The sequence below is a fragment of the Eulemur rufifrons genome, chromosome 4 (assembly GCF_041146395.1).
Source record: "Eulemur rufifrons isolate Redbay chromosome 4, OSU_ERuf_1, whole genome shotgun sequence".
In the NCBI taxonomy this organism is placed as follows: domain Eukaryota; kingdom Metazoa; phylum Chordata; class Mammalia; order Primates; family Lemuridae; genus Eulemur; species Eulemur rufifrons.
Genome location: NC_090986.1, coordinates 80,906,341 through 80,919,912, shown reverse-complemented (window position 1 = coordinate 80,919,912; position 13,572 = coordinate 80,906,341).

Genomic DNA, 13,572 nt, shown 5'->3' with positions numbered 1-13,572 from the left:
TATTGAGTGTGAAATATGTGCCAGGCATGGTGCTACAGGCTGGAGATTCAAGGACAAGTAAGGCAGAGCCCCTGGGGTGCCCATCGTGAGCCATGGTCTCACACACTGGATCGTGTCCCCATGCTTAAAATTTTTAAATGTATGTAGCCCCCATTTATGTGTGTTCATCCATTTCTTAAATCTACACATTTACAACTAAACATTAAAATACACACAGTAAAAATTCAAATGGTGAGATAGTATTTACAAAATTAAATATTAACTTTATCATTAAAGGTGTAATAAATGTTTTGTTCTCTCTAAAAAGGTTAATGATGTTTTAGGGAAATCAATGTGATTAAACTGACTTCATTAACTTGGAAAAATCTTGATTTAAGTTTTATAAGTTGAGATACAAAGGCCTGGTATCATGTTTAGCTAATTTAGATATTAGTTTTTAATGACTGTCATAGCTCAAAAAGGTACCTTGCAAAAACACATTAATCCAAATGAAAGGAGTGACTGTATTATTAGCTAAAGTAATGAAATCATGATACCTGTGTCTTTTGCAACTTTTTATTATGAAAAAATTTAAACATATACAAAATTAGAGAGACTAAAATGATAAGCCTCTACGTGCATCCAACCCAACTTCCCCTACTACCAACTCATGGCCGATCTTGTTTCATGTATACCTTCTCCTTTTCCTTCAACTAGATTATGTTGAAGCAACCCCCAGGCTCATATAATTTTATTCTACATTTTCATTATGTATTTTTAAAAGATGAGCACTCATAAGAAGAAAACCCACATACCAATTACTTGCTTTTGCTTAATTATGCCTATAATTCAATGGACACAAAACTTCACTGAAGAAAAAGTTGTGTAAATTGCATAAAATGCTAGGAAAGAGTTGGAAGGACACCAAGATAATGGGAAGAAGATTGAAAACTTTATTATACAAGTGTTGTGTGACACTTCCACATCTTGGGAACAGGGATCTGTGTTGTAATGAAGGACGCTTACAAAAATGAGTGATAGCAGAACGTTTGAGGTTACAAAGAAGATTGTTTTCAGAAAATACATTTTTGGAACAGATTGTATACATCAGGAGAATTTGATCAATATTTTCTAGTCAGTTGTAATATCTCCAAAGTTCTGGATAGCCCACAAAGAAAGAAAATTGACTCTTTCCTTTGCTCCTTTTCAACTGCAAAATGTACATCTCAAGCACATCAAAGATGGTGACCAGAGAAGAGTTAAGAAAGACAGATGAGCAAGGGGAGGGAGAGGACAGGAGCTAAATAAATCTAATGACATGTTCTTTGATCCCAAGATTGTGGCAGAAATTTTCAAGTCCAAGATATGTATTCATGTGTATCAAGACATCCAGAATATCATAGCCTGTCCTTAACTGTGCAAAAGACCAAGTCACTAAGTTAGTACAAAAGCTTTGGTATTTTTATTGTTTCTTTAAAAACAAAATAAAGTGTGTCAATTTCATTATTCATTCCTTCCCCCCAAAAGCAGATCCACTGGTTAGCTGACTAGGCTCCCACACTGCAAACATGTGGTGCCCAGGCCGCCACCCAGAGGTGATTTGTCTGACTGAGGCCAGCGGGGCAGGAGGGTGGTCATCTGGGAGGAGAATCTCAGTTCCCTTCGGAAATGAGTTGGGAATTTCTCCAATTGACTGGGCTGTCCCAAGTTTGTTTCGTGCTTCGGAGACTCAGAAAAATACACTGAGATGGTTGCCATTCAGTGGCTGTCACGGAGACGATGCTCATGAGGTGGCCAGAGATGTTGGAGATCTGGCGAGGAGGGTAGAGGCTAGGTGTGACAGGTGACGCTCCAGCTACTCACAGGGTGGGCAGGTCTGCATCGGGTACTTGAGCAGACTGATGGCTGGGGGTGTCAGTGATTGCCACCGCCCGCTTGGCCTGCAGGTAGGTGAAGTAGGTAGCTTCAACTCAGTTGGGCTCACCACATCCTCTGGCCACGACCACAGTAGCCTCATCTGTGTGTGAGGCTTTCAGCGGCAACCTCTGGGTGTTGAGAGGCTGGGGACGAGGGGTGCGGTGCTTTGGATGAAGGCAAAGACCTACGGGGTAGGATGTTGGTGGCAGAAACAAAGGGGAGCTGCACAGGAACTCTGTCGCTCCTGAGAGCCAGCAGCTCCTGCCACATCGTGGAGACTTCCAGAGGTTGAGCCAGGCCACAAGTTTGTGTGAAAAACCTGTAACTTTCTTAGCCATTGTTAAAACATCACCTTTGCCCTGAAGAGATAGAGTCAATATTTTTAAAAATAAGTACATTACTAATAGCCGCTTACTGTAGAAATGGGCAAGAAATATGGGCATGTCGTTTTGTAAAAGAAAGTCGTGTAACTCACCTTTCCATGGGACAGTTCAAATTACTTTGCCTGAGTTGACTAGCAAACCGCTGTGTGGTCCACAGTCACATTTTATCTCATTCCACTCTTACATCTTACATCGCAAAGATTCTGCGATACATTAAGTATCTCATTCTTATAAAATGAAGTGTTGTTGGTTTCTCGGTCTCAGCACTATTGACACTTTGCACCAGATAATTGTTTTTTTGTGGAGGGCTGTCCCTGCTGGGCAGGGTGTTTAGCAGCATCCCTGCCCCTACCCCACCCCACCCTGCCCCAGCTAGGAAAAGCAAAAGTGTCTCCAATTATTGCCAAATGTCCCCCAGGGAGCAAAATCGCTCCCAGTTGAGAACCGCTGTGCTAGAATGTCAGTTCCAGGAGGGCAGAACATTTTTTCTGTTCTCTGCACCCCTAAATCCTCGATGCCTAGAATGGTGTCCAACTCATGGTAGGCATTCAATAACTATTTCTTAAATGAATGAATGTTCATTTTTCATTCTATGACAGGAAAAACAGGGTTTTCTCAATGTGGTGGTGTTGAGCTTTTGTCTTAGTGATTAAGTAACATCTCTAAAGGAGCTTGTGAATACTTATCTTTAAGTTTGATAAAATTTCGTCAATACCAGATTAATATCTCATGGCTCAATGTACATTTAGGATTTGGATTATTATTAATAACAGTGTATTTAAATCCATTTTTTCAAATAACTGTCTTGGTAATAATTTTTTGACTGATTTCATCTGATTAGATTATTATTATTATTCCATAATAAAGCCAGGTGTTGAAGCATGAGTCCTGCTTGTTCATTGGTATTTTAATATTTTAGTATTATCTTCTGTCTGTGGCATTTTCTTCAGGACTCTTTTAAAGCCAGTTGTCCATTCTTGGCAGGCTTATTTTCATTAACACTAGATAATGTGACCAGTAAATCCACCTAACTGAAACTGAAACACCTGACAAGGTACTGAACGCTCAGGATCAAGTGAGGACGCCCCTCGCAACTCCTTCAGCTTGTAGAACTGTTGCTTCTTTGTCAGGACACCTTGCATGTCGTGACACGAGGCCATCTTATCTAGGGGCTAGATATGTATGCATTTTACACACACACACACACACACACACACACATTTTGTTGTTGTTGGATTGAATTATAACAATACATAGAATTTGTAATATATTGTTCTTGTATCATTGGATGCACCTGCTATGGCAGGTCCCCTCCCCTTTGAGAACCACAGGGCCAGTACATTCTGGATCACAACCAATCTCCTGGCATTCTCAGTTGTGGCAGAGAGAATGTTATAAGTCCACCAAATCCCATTTTATTTTCTTAATCCAGGGTACAGGGAAGTTATATGTCCCAGCTTCCCTTGCAGTGCGGCATGGCCATGTTCTTACATTCTGGCCAGTGGCATGTGGGGAGAGTTGACTCGTGTCCATTCTGAGCCAAGGCAGTTAAGAGCCAGGGTACCTTCCTCCATGCTCTGCCTCTGTGGTGATCTCGAAGGCCACGCATGCCCGACGGATGGCTGGCGCAGAAGTCACTGGTTGGAGGAGAGCTGCCAAGGAGAAACGCACAACCTACATTTCACTGATTTTTTTCGTGCTAAGAGACTGAGACTTTGGTTGGTTGTTACGGCAGCGGGCATGAGTTACAGTAATATGCTGGTTGTCTATTAATGTTCCCTATCTAAATTCTCTGATGTAGCTCTCAATTACTTACTGCCTCCCATTGCTATCGCACTGAAGAATGTTGTACAGCAAAATGAAACTCAACATTATAGTATGAAAAGACTCTTGTTGAGGTTGTAGCTCAATGAGTCATATTACATCCCCTGATAAGAATCTACAGGGGATATTTCTCTTAGTTCTAGTAATAGCAAAAGCTCCCTCAGCTGTGTACCTGGGCTGCTCTTATCTCATGGACACTTGTGCACCTGGTAGCTGGTCGGGTTTCGTCAGTGCCAGCTTTGTGGCTCACGTATTCTGACTTCCTACTTTTATTTTCCTGTGTCACCAATATGTCTTACTAAAAAATAAAAATAAATACCTTTTAAAATATTTAAGTGCCTCAAATATTTTTGGTAAAGAAACTGATATCAATAAATTAAAAAATATGTAGAGTTTTACTGTTTTCTGATTTGTCATATTTTTCAATCAGGATATAAACTCCTTGGGAGTTTGTGACATGTCTACTAGATTTTTGGTAGCTCTCTCAATAACATTTAAGAAATATTTCTTGGTTGGTTGATTAATGAAGATATTAGTATATGTGTTGATTGAAAGTGTTAAATTTAAAATGGAATTAGGTGAAACAAATGGAACTTGAGAACTTAGGAAAAGGGACATTATGATACTAAACAACTAGAGATCAAAAACAAATCTATAAGTGTATTTATATGGTGCACACATCTTTTGTTACATATAAGCTTTTCTACATTTCAGTTCAAAGGATCTCAGAGTGCGTTGCAATCTTTTTGTAAGAAACATTTTATTTCTCACTCAAATGTAGACATTGAGAAGCATAACAACCTAAGTCATTGTTTCGGCAGAACATGGTGTTTATAAACTTCATTAAAAATCTTTTAATAAAGTCAAAGGAGAAATGCAGTGAGACAGTACATGGGACATTTTTTATTAATGTAAGAATTATCTAAGTGTATTTTTCCCTAGTGCGAATACCGAGATGATCATGGCTGCAGAGAAACAGATACTGAAATACTGTACTGTGATTTTTTTCGAAGATGATGGCAATGATGAATGGCACAGCACGGAAAGTGAAGATAAGGCTGTGGCGTTAGCCTATCTGAAGCCTGCCAACACTAGATGGGACGGCACCTCCGCCTCCCAAAGGCCACCAGTCCAGACAGAAGGCACTGTCGACCAGTCCCAAACTTCCCTAGAGATCTGGGGTGTTCCCCTGGGACAGGCTTTGAAAAATTACCATGGCTCTGGGTCCTTATTAACCCATGACTCCTCAAAAAGCTGTCTGCAGCTTCAGAAAGACAGACTATGTTTGAAAACATGGTCTTTATGGGTGGATAGTCAGAAAACAAAAATATCAGTGACTATGTATCTGTATGTGTGTTACATTTACTTATTTGTGAATGAATAAATATTTATTTGAATTTGTTTGTGTAAAGTAGCTTTTTGTCTATGGTACTATGATGTGTCCAGAAGGATGTAAAATTCAGGAAAAAGGGAAAGTATACTACTCATTCATATATAATGCAGTATAGAAAGTATTAAATTGTATAATATAGATCTGAAGCATTTTTGGAAAACAAAAAAGGGTAGCCCTTTGTTAAAATTTCGCAGTGCTTCTCACTTTCTTAAGCCTTATCAAAGTTCTAAATCCTTTTTTCTGGCATGTGTGAGACTCTTCAAAAATACTTTCTTCCGAGATCAAAATTCTAACTTTCAGATTGGGTTAAATACATTTTATAATTTGTCCTGCAGCTGTTGGAGCTATAAGAAAGTAAAATGAGAATTGCTTTTTAGGGTGTATTTCTCAACAGAGCAGTTTTGAAAATGAAACCAAATCTTCATGCTCCACTTGACATTGGAATTTAAAGTTATTTTTACAGGCTCCATGGCAGTCACTAAGTGAAACATTAAAAATGTATTAGAATATAGTAAGTTAATAGTTAAAACAATTTTTCTTCCAACAGCTTGTTCAGTAAATAAAAAGCAGGAATACAAATGACATCTTATCACCTTCCATGGTTTTCCATATTTATGCTTTAACCAAATAACACATTTTCTTATGTAAAATGTTTCCTCCCTTTTAATTACAGCCAGTTTTGCTGCATCGGCTTTTATTAACCAGAAAGCGTGTTTGGTGTAGGCAGGGGATGTGACAACAAACCCTTAAAGGAAGACCACATTTTCTCTGCAACGCTGGGTGGTGTCTAAATACACCCTTTACCAAGTCCCCAGAACACTGAGGGACTGGAAAAATTTCAGGTGTCTCTAATGGAGACAGATCTGCTTTTGATTTTACAAACTAGTGACTATATGGAGTTGCTGATGTCAAACAGAAAGAAAAGGCTTCCTATTCTTAGTAAAGCCCAAGAAAGAAAGAAGCTGAACAAAAGTGTGAGCAAGGGAAATACTATGTCCATCTGTTTTGTTTGTCTTTGGCTGGAAGGGCCTTTGGCCCCAGGCAATACCGTGGAGTGGATCACCTTTGGTTTTTGTTGTATTCTACTTCTCCTTCCCTTACATCCCCGGCAAGGATCCTGTGTACCATTCCTGGAGGGGCTTGCCCGGAGCTGACGACTAATCCCTCCTAGGGTCTATATAAAAGGCTCTTTTCAGAGAAGGGGGACTCGCTCTTCCTAATCTCCTCTGACTGCAAGGATTCTGGCTCACACGACAGCTTAAAGATTGAAGGATTTAGGTCGGTCTACATTCAAGACTGTTAAATATCGGTTCCATATTAATTACGGAAGTCTTTAAAAATGAGAGAATTTCTCATGTGTCCGAGACAGTTTAAATCTTGACTTTAATCTGGGGAAGCAAGGAAGATGTGGTAGCTAAAGAATAAATTCTGGGTAATCTTATTATAGTTAAATGTATGATTCCAATGTTAGGCTTTTTAATATACAAAAAAATTATCTGAGGTCTTATTACTCCTTCGTGAACTTCTAAAGAGTGGTGGGCCCCAGTTTGGGAGTAACTAGAAAACCCTTGTTTTATATATTTAAACGCATAGTTAAAAACCAAAAACAAAATAACTGAAGCCAAACAAAATTAATGGCTTGCCCAAAGCTATTTCAATAGGTAATGACAGAGCCAAACTATATAGAAAATTCAGGTTTTCTAGTCTCAATCTAGCTCCCTTTCCGCAACAATATGCTACCTCTCAAATTTAAGTTACAATGAATTAGCTAATTGATAAGCTTTTTACAAATAATTTAAACATCCCATAAAATATAGAACCAGCTGAAGACCAGCCTATTATTATCTTTCCAGCAAGCCCACATATTTCCTGGAATGAGTGTGGACAATATTGAATAGTTTAGATCAGTGCTTTTCAATACTGTAACAAGAAAACAAATGACCTGGGCATCTTGCAAGTTTGGGTTCTGTAGGAAGGGATGCAGCTTGCATTTCTAAGGAGCTTCCTGCGGCTGCTGATCTGAGGACCTCTTTAAGCAGCAAGGGTTTAGACCAAGAATGGAAGATTCTGTGTAGCCTAGGAAAGGCATGGTTTTTGCCTTTAAGCAGCCAGAGGCAATGAAAAAGACCAAGGTTTCCTCAAAAATAATCTACAGCTGTGCTGTCCAGTATAGCAGGCACTAGCCACGTGTGCTGTTTACATTTAAATTAATTAAAATTAAATTAAAAGTTTACGTTAAGCTCTATAGTTGCACTAGCTACCTTTTAAGTGCCCAATAACCGCATGTGACTGGTGCCTCTCGCATGAGGCGCAGAGTTATAGAACATTTCCATCACCGCAGAAAGTTCTCCGGGAGAGCACTGCTGCTCAAGGGCGCAGGAAGGAGGTGAGCTTGATCCGAGTGGCAGCTGGAAACTATTGAAGAATGTTTACCTAGACAGTGCTCGCTCTGACCACAGCCTTTAAACTGGAGTGGAAAGGTAATGGGACGGGCAGGTTCAGGCGGGGCAGTAGGGGTCTGTGGGTACACGGGAGGGAGGGATTCTCTCGGACTGCGGGAAGGATGATGAATGGCCCAGCATCTCACACGGAGCCTTCTCACGAGGAACACTCTCGCCATTGGAAGGCAGAGTACGTGCTGGAGGGGTAAATTGTGTGTGTGGACAGAAAGATGAAACGTGAGTTGTTCACATTTTAACCAATTCATTTATGAGCAGTGGGTACACACTATATTACCCACCGACCCATCCTAGAACCCAGCCACGTAGGAGAATGTTTTATTTACGGGACAATGTGGTGCTTTCTGCAGTGCTGTAGTGTATTGCTTTATACACGTCTTATGTTAGGGGCACCACCCTTGAGTTTTGTGGGTGACGTACGCTCTTGGTTACTCAGCTCCGACTGCAAAGTCTCCTCTGTCTGGTGTTCAGGGATCAGGAGCAGAGGTTCTGCTTTTATGTCTTATGGCATTTTCCGATCATTCTGTTTCCATTCATTCATTCAGCAAGTATTTTTATTAAACACCTACTAGATGCCAGACATTTGCTGACTCTTCCACTTTCTTCTCGTCTTCAGTGACAGCTGCTTTGTTCTGGCTGAGATTTTAAACATTAATAAAATGAAATTGCAAAGCCAGAACTTAATATTACAAAATATTTTCTAAGTAGAGCAAACCGCATTGTTTAGAGACCTGGGCCAAATGGATTAACTTCTATCTCGGGAGGAGAGAACTTTTATAGTTTTCTTCTCTGGTCTAAGATCTCCTCAGATTACTCAACACCCTTAACTCTCTGTGTCAATTTCCTAGGACTGCTGTACAAATTACCACAAATTGGGTGGCTTAAAACAACAGGTATGTGTTCACTCGCAGTCCTGGAGGCTGAAATCAGAGTATGGGCAGAGCCACGCTCTGGGGATGAGTCCCTCCTTCCTCCTGGCCTTGGCCGCCGGCAGTCCTTGTCTGCGCCTGGGCGTGCGGCTGCCTCACCCCCATCGCTGCCTCCCTCGTCACATGGCTGTGTTTCCTCTGTGTGTGTCTGTGTCCAAATCTCCTTCTCCTTTCTCTTAAAAAGATATCAGTCACTGGATTAGAGGCTACTTTAATCCAGTGTGACCTCATCTTAACTTGATGATACTAGCAAACTTGGTCACATCTGACCATTTCCAAAGAAGGTCCTATTCCCTGGTCCTGGGACTTATGACTTGAACAGAATCTTTTTGGAGGACATAATTCAACCCACAACAGTCACCTTGAATATAAACACACATACGTATAAATGCAGGTCATTGGTTTCCGCCTTAGTAAAAGCAGTGAGGCAGCAGGATTGCAGAGAGAGCATGAGGTTTAACAAGAGAAGAAATAACATCACTCTGACCCTTGGTTCTTCTAGCTCCTCCAGGAAGCAGATGGGCTGAGCCGTGAGAAAGATCAAAGACAGCCCCGGACCAGAGGGCAGAGTGACGAGCATACTGGACACCAAACGGGTTATAAATCACTTCTGGTCCTTTTAAGTTGCTCCGTTTGCCTTGTGTTTTCTCCCACCGCTCTTCCCTACCACTTGCTTCCCTTCCCTCTGCCCCCACCCTTCCATTTCCCATTCAGTCTCTCTGTCATCCTCATCCTTTGAGCCCCAAAGCAAGGAAGAAATATATTATGTGATCAAAGACCTTCCAAAGGACATTTGCATATTCCCATTAGGTTATCAGTACCTTATGAAATTTCATCATTTACAAACAAAGCAACCCAAATCCAGCATTCTCAGGACAAATTGTGAAGCAGGATTTGTTAAGTTCTTTACGCTTGATGTCAACCAAGTTTTGCTTGAACCAGTTTTCTCAGATCCTCCATCCTGTCTTATTTATTTCCATGGCTCGTGGTAGCAGTGTACAGCATCTTATTAGTCACTACATAGATGTAAAAACAAGTTGAAGAAATAGGAAGGCCATCTTCTCTTAACATTTCCCAAAGAGTTGGCTCGTGAGATTGGTTAATCTACTCTGATTTCAGTGGAACTTCTGTTTATTCCTATTGCAAATATATATAAAGTGCCCACTTTGAACAAAGGATTTTGCTAGAATATGTGGATGACACAGAAATAAATAAGACACAGCCCATGCTTTCAAGAAGTGTGCAGTTTAGTGGGAGAAAGACTCAGAGTCAGAGAAAGGTAAAATGGAATAAATACTGCAATAGAGGTTCAAAGTGTCTGGGGAGTATTTGAGAAGGGAGAAATTAATTGGGACTGGGAGTGCTCTTAGAAGAGGTAATAGAGTTTGTGCTGGGAATTCAAGAGTGGCAAGTTCTCCAGCGAGGAGACATTTCTTGAAGGATGTTACCATCGGTGCTACTTGAGCAAAGGTGCTGAGGTATGACACAGGAAACACATCCTGGGGAACACCAACAACCGTAGGGTGTGGTTCAAGGGAAGTGCCATGGAAAACAAGGCTGAAAAGAAGTTAAAAGATTCAAGAGAGAAGGGTTTTGCTTTGAATTCTAGGTTGAAGTGTTTGGACTTTATTCTATATTTAATAGAGAATCATCGAAGTTTCTTGGATTGGAGACTATTATTAGATCAGTGAGAAAGTTATTGACATTGTACAAGGGTCAGGAAATAAAGACCTGACCGAGGACAGGAGCAGAGGATGTGGGGTCAGGGGACTTTGAGGAACAAGGTAGAGGTGGGATAAAAAGGTCCTGGTGGCCGATAGGATGTTGAAGACAAGGGAAAACATGAGCAAGTAGAATCTCAGCATTGCCTCGAGGAAGGCGGGAACAGCTGAGGAGAGACTCGTGCAGCAAGAAGAGATGGGGTGAAGAGGGGAGTAACAATTCTCTTTTGATCTCGTGATATCTGAGGTATTTTTGAAATATTGATGTAGGAAAGTCCAGCAGGTAGTGAAAATGCCTGTTCCAGATTTTGAAGAACAATCAGGGCTAGGCTCTTAAGCTCAGAGACAAAGACTATTAACTAAAGAATGGATTTTACAGAGAAAGGGGATGACCAGCTGTTTCTGTGCTATAGAAATACTATACTACCCACATGTAAAGTAAATTTATCATATTAGAGTGACACAAACAAAAGCATTAACACTTTAACTAAACATGCCTGTGTCTAAAGAGCAAAACATATACACATAGAAAAACATTAATAGGGTAAAAAAAAAAAAAAGACTTAAGGATTCTAGGGAAAGAAGTGTATATCTGTGGGGAGCGGTCTAGGCCTCCTAGTGTATCCGCCCAGGACATGCATAGTCAGGCCCTCCACCTATCCCTGTGGGACACGCTTGTGGGACACAACTATCTGGGGCTATAAAAGCAGCTTGCATTTCCTGTTCGAGGTCTCTCGCCATGTAACGTTTGTAGATGCCTCATTAAACTACTGCTGGAAGAACTCCAACTGGTCGTGTTGTACTTGCTGGCAACTGCGGCGCGACAAGTGGTGCCGAGACCCAGGAACTCTCGCACCAGGCGGAGACGACCTCATTAGAGGTGAGTTCAGAACCGCAGTAGTAGAGGTAGAGTTGGACCCCCACCTTTGATCGTGCTTCACTATGGGAAATTCCCCGAGCGCCCAGCTGCTCCGTGCTCTACAGGAGCTTTTGGCTGCACGAGAGTTGAAAATCCCCGAGCGTGTCTTACGGCATTTTATGCAGGAAGTAGATCGTGTGGCACCATGGTTTCTCCACTCGGGCTCTTTCACCGTTCCGAGCTGGGATAAATTAGAGAAGGACCTTCGCTGTGCCCATGCTACTGGGCTCCTTCGAGAGTGCGTCCTTCCTATTTGGGCATTGGTGCGCACCTGCCTAGAGGACTCTCCTTGTAGTATTCAAGTGCAGCAGGGGCAGCAGGCTCTGAATGACTATCAAGATAGTATGTCAGAAAGGGATAAGGGTGGTCCGGACCGGCCGGGGCGTTCGAGAACCCGGTCGGAAGAAAAGCGGGGAGCCGCCCGCAAGGGAGGGCGCTCAGGAAGGCGACGGGGACGCCCGTTGCCCGGCCCGTTATCTAGGGAGGACGTGGCTTGTAAAATGGCCGCCCTCCGTCTGTCTTCTTCTTCTTCTTCTTCTTCCTCTTCTTTGTCCCGCTCTTCTTCCTCGTCTCGCGAGAGGGAGGCGGAGCTTTCTCCGGCCGATAAGGCGGACTTGGAGGAGGCGGCGGCGGCGTATGAGGCGGAGCGTTATCGCCCGCCTCCGTATGCCTCCGCCCCTCCCCCACCAGTTGAAGCATGGGCTGCCTGGGGCAAGCCTGAGGTCCTTAAGACTGATAACGCCCGGCCTATACTTCCCGGGCCTTTCAACAATTTTGCCGCCGTCTTGGCGTTACCCATCGCACTGGCTTGCCCTATAACCCCCAGGCCCAGGGCATTGTAGAACGGGCCCATGGCACAATCAAAGTCTACTTACAAAAACAAAAGGGGGAGGCTGGGGCTTTGGGCGGTGGCAGGTCTCCCAAATCTGCCCTATCTCTTACTCTATATACTTTAAATTTTTTGCTGCTGGATGACCGTGGTCGCTCGGCGGCAGATCGCCATGTGGATCCTGGCCCCCCCCCTTTCCGAGCGGGTGATGTGGAAAGATGTGCTTTGTAATCAATGGAAAGGACCGGATCTGATTCTCAGCAGATCCAGGGGAGCTGTTTGTGTTTTTCCACAGGACGCCCCGGACCCTATCTGGGTTCCGACACGCCTCACGCGACGCCTCAGTCATCCTGCTGCTTCCTCGCCGGCTCCTGACGATGATGCTGTTGTGGCGGATTCTGCTTTCCCTGACCATGACCCTCCTCGCCCTGGGAGTGCTGTCCAGGGCGAAACGTCGTTGGGCCATCCTGCCTGTATTCCCGAGACCCCTGCCGGTGTCTCATGATTCGCAGATATTCCCCCGGTTCTTTATTACCAATGCTTCCCTAGGACTTCCCTACCTCCCGTGGTCCAACGAGTCTGGAGCGGTTCCCGGCAATGAATCCTATATCCTTGCTGGGTCCTTGTGCTTTACTACCATTATCCCGACTAACGGCAACCTGTCCTGTATACTTCTTGCCAACCAGACGGGTGCTTGGGTGGACCGGCCGCGTCCCCGCAACGGGAACTTTGCTAATGGGACTTTTGTGACAGGGATGTGGCCTGCGTTACACAAAACTGTGAACATTTGAGACCGCTGCGTCAGGCGCTCAGTTTTCCAACGTGACCTTCGGTCCCACGCCTGTTTGTCTCTGGCCTCCATTCATCTGGATTGTGGCCCGCCTGGAAAACCATACGGCCACCCTTAACTGCTCAACCGTAAACTGCACGTATACACGTTGCTGGAATGCCTCAGAACACAGGATGGCCGTGGTTGCACGCATGCCCCGGTACGTCCCCTGGCCGGTTGACGCACCGGATTCGTTGGTTCTCTTTCGACATCGTAGGGACTTTTGCGTGACAGCTCTTGTCTTTGCTATTGCAGCGGCCTCCGCTGCGGCCCTTACCGCCGCTTCGATCGCGGCGGCGGGCGCCGTACAAACGGCACAGGTCCTAAATAACCTGTCAGCAACGGTAGCAACTGCCTTGGACACACAAAGCTCTATCAACTCACACCTGG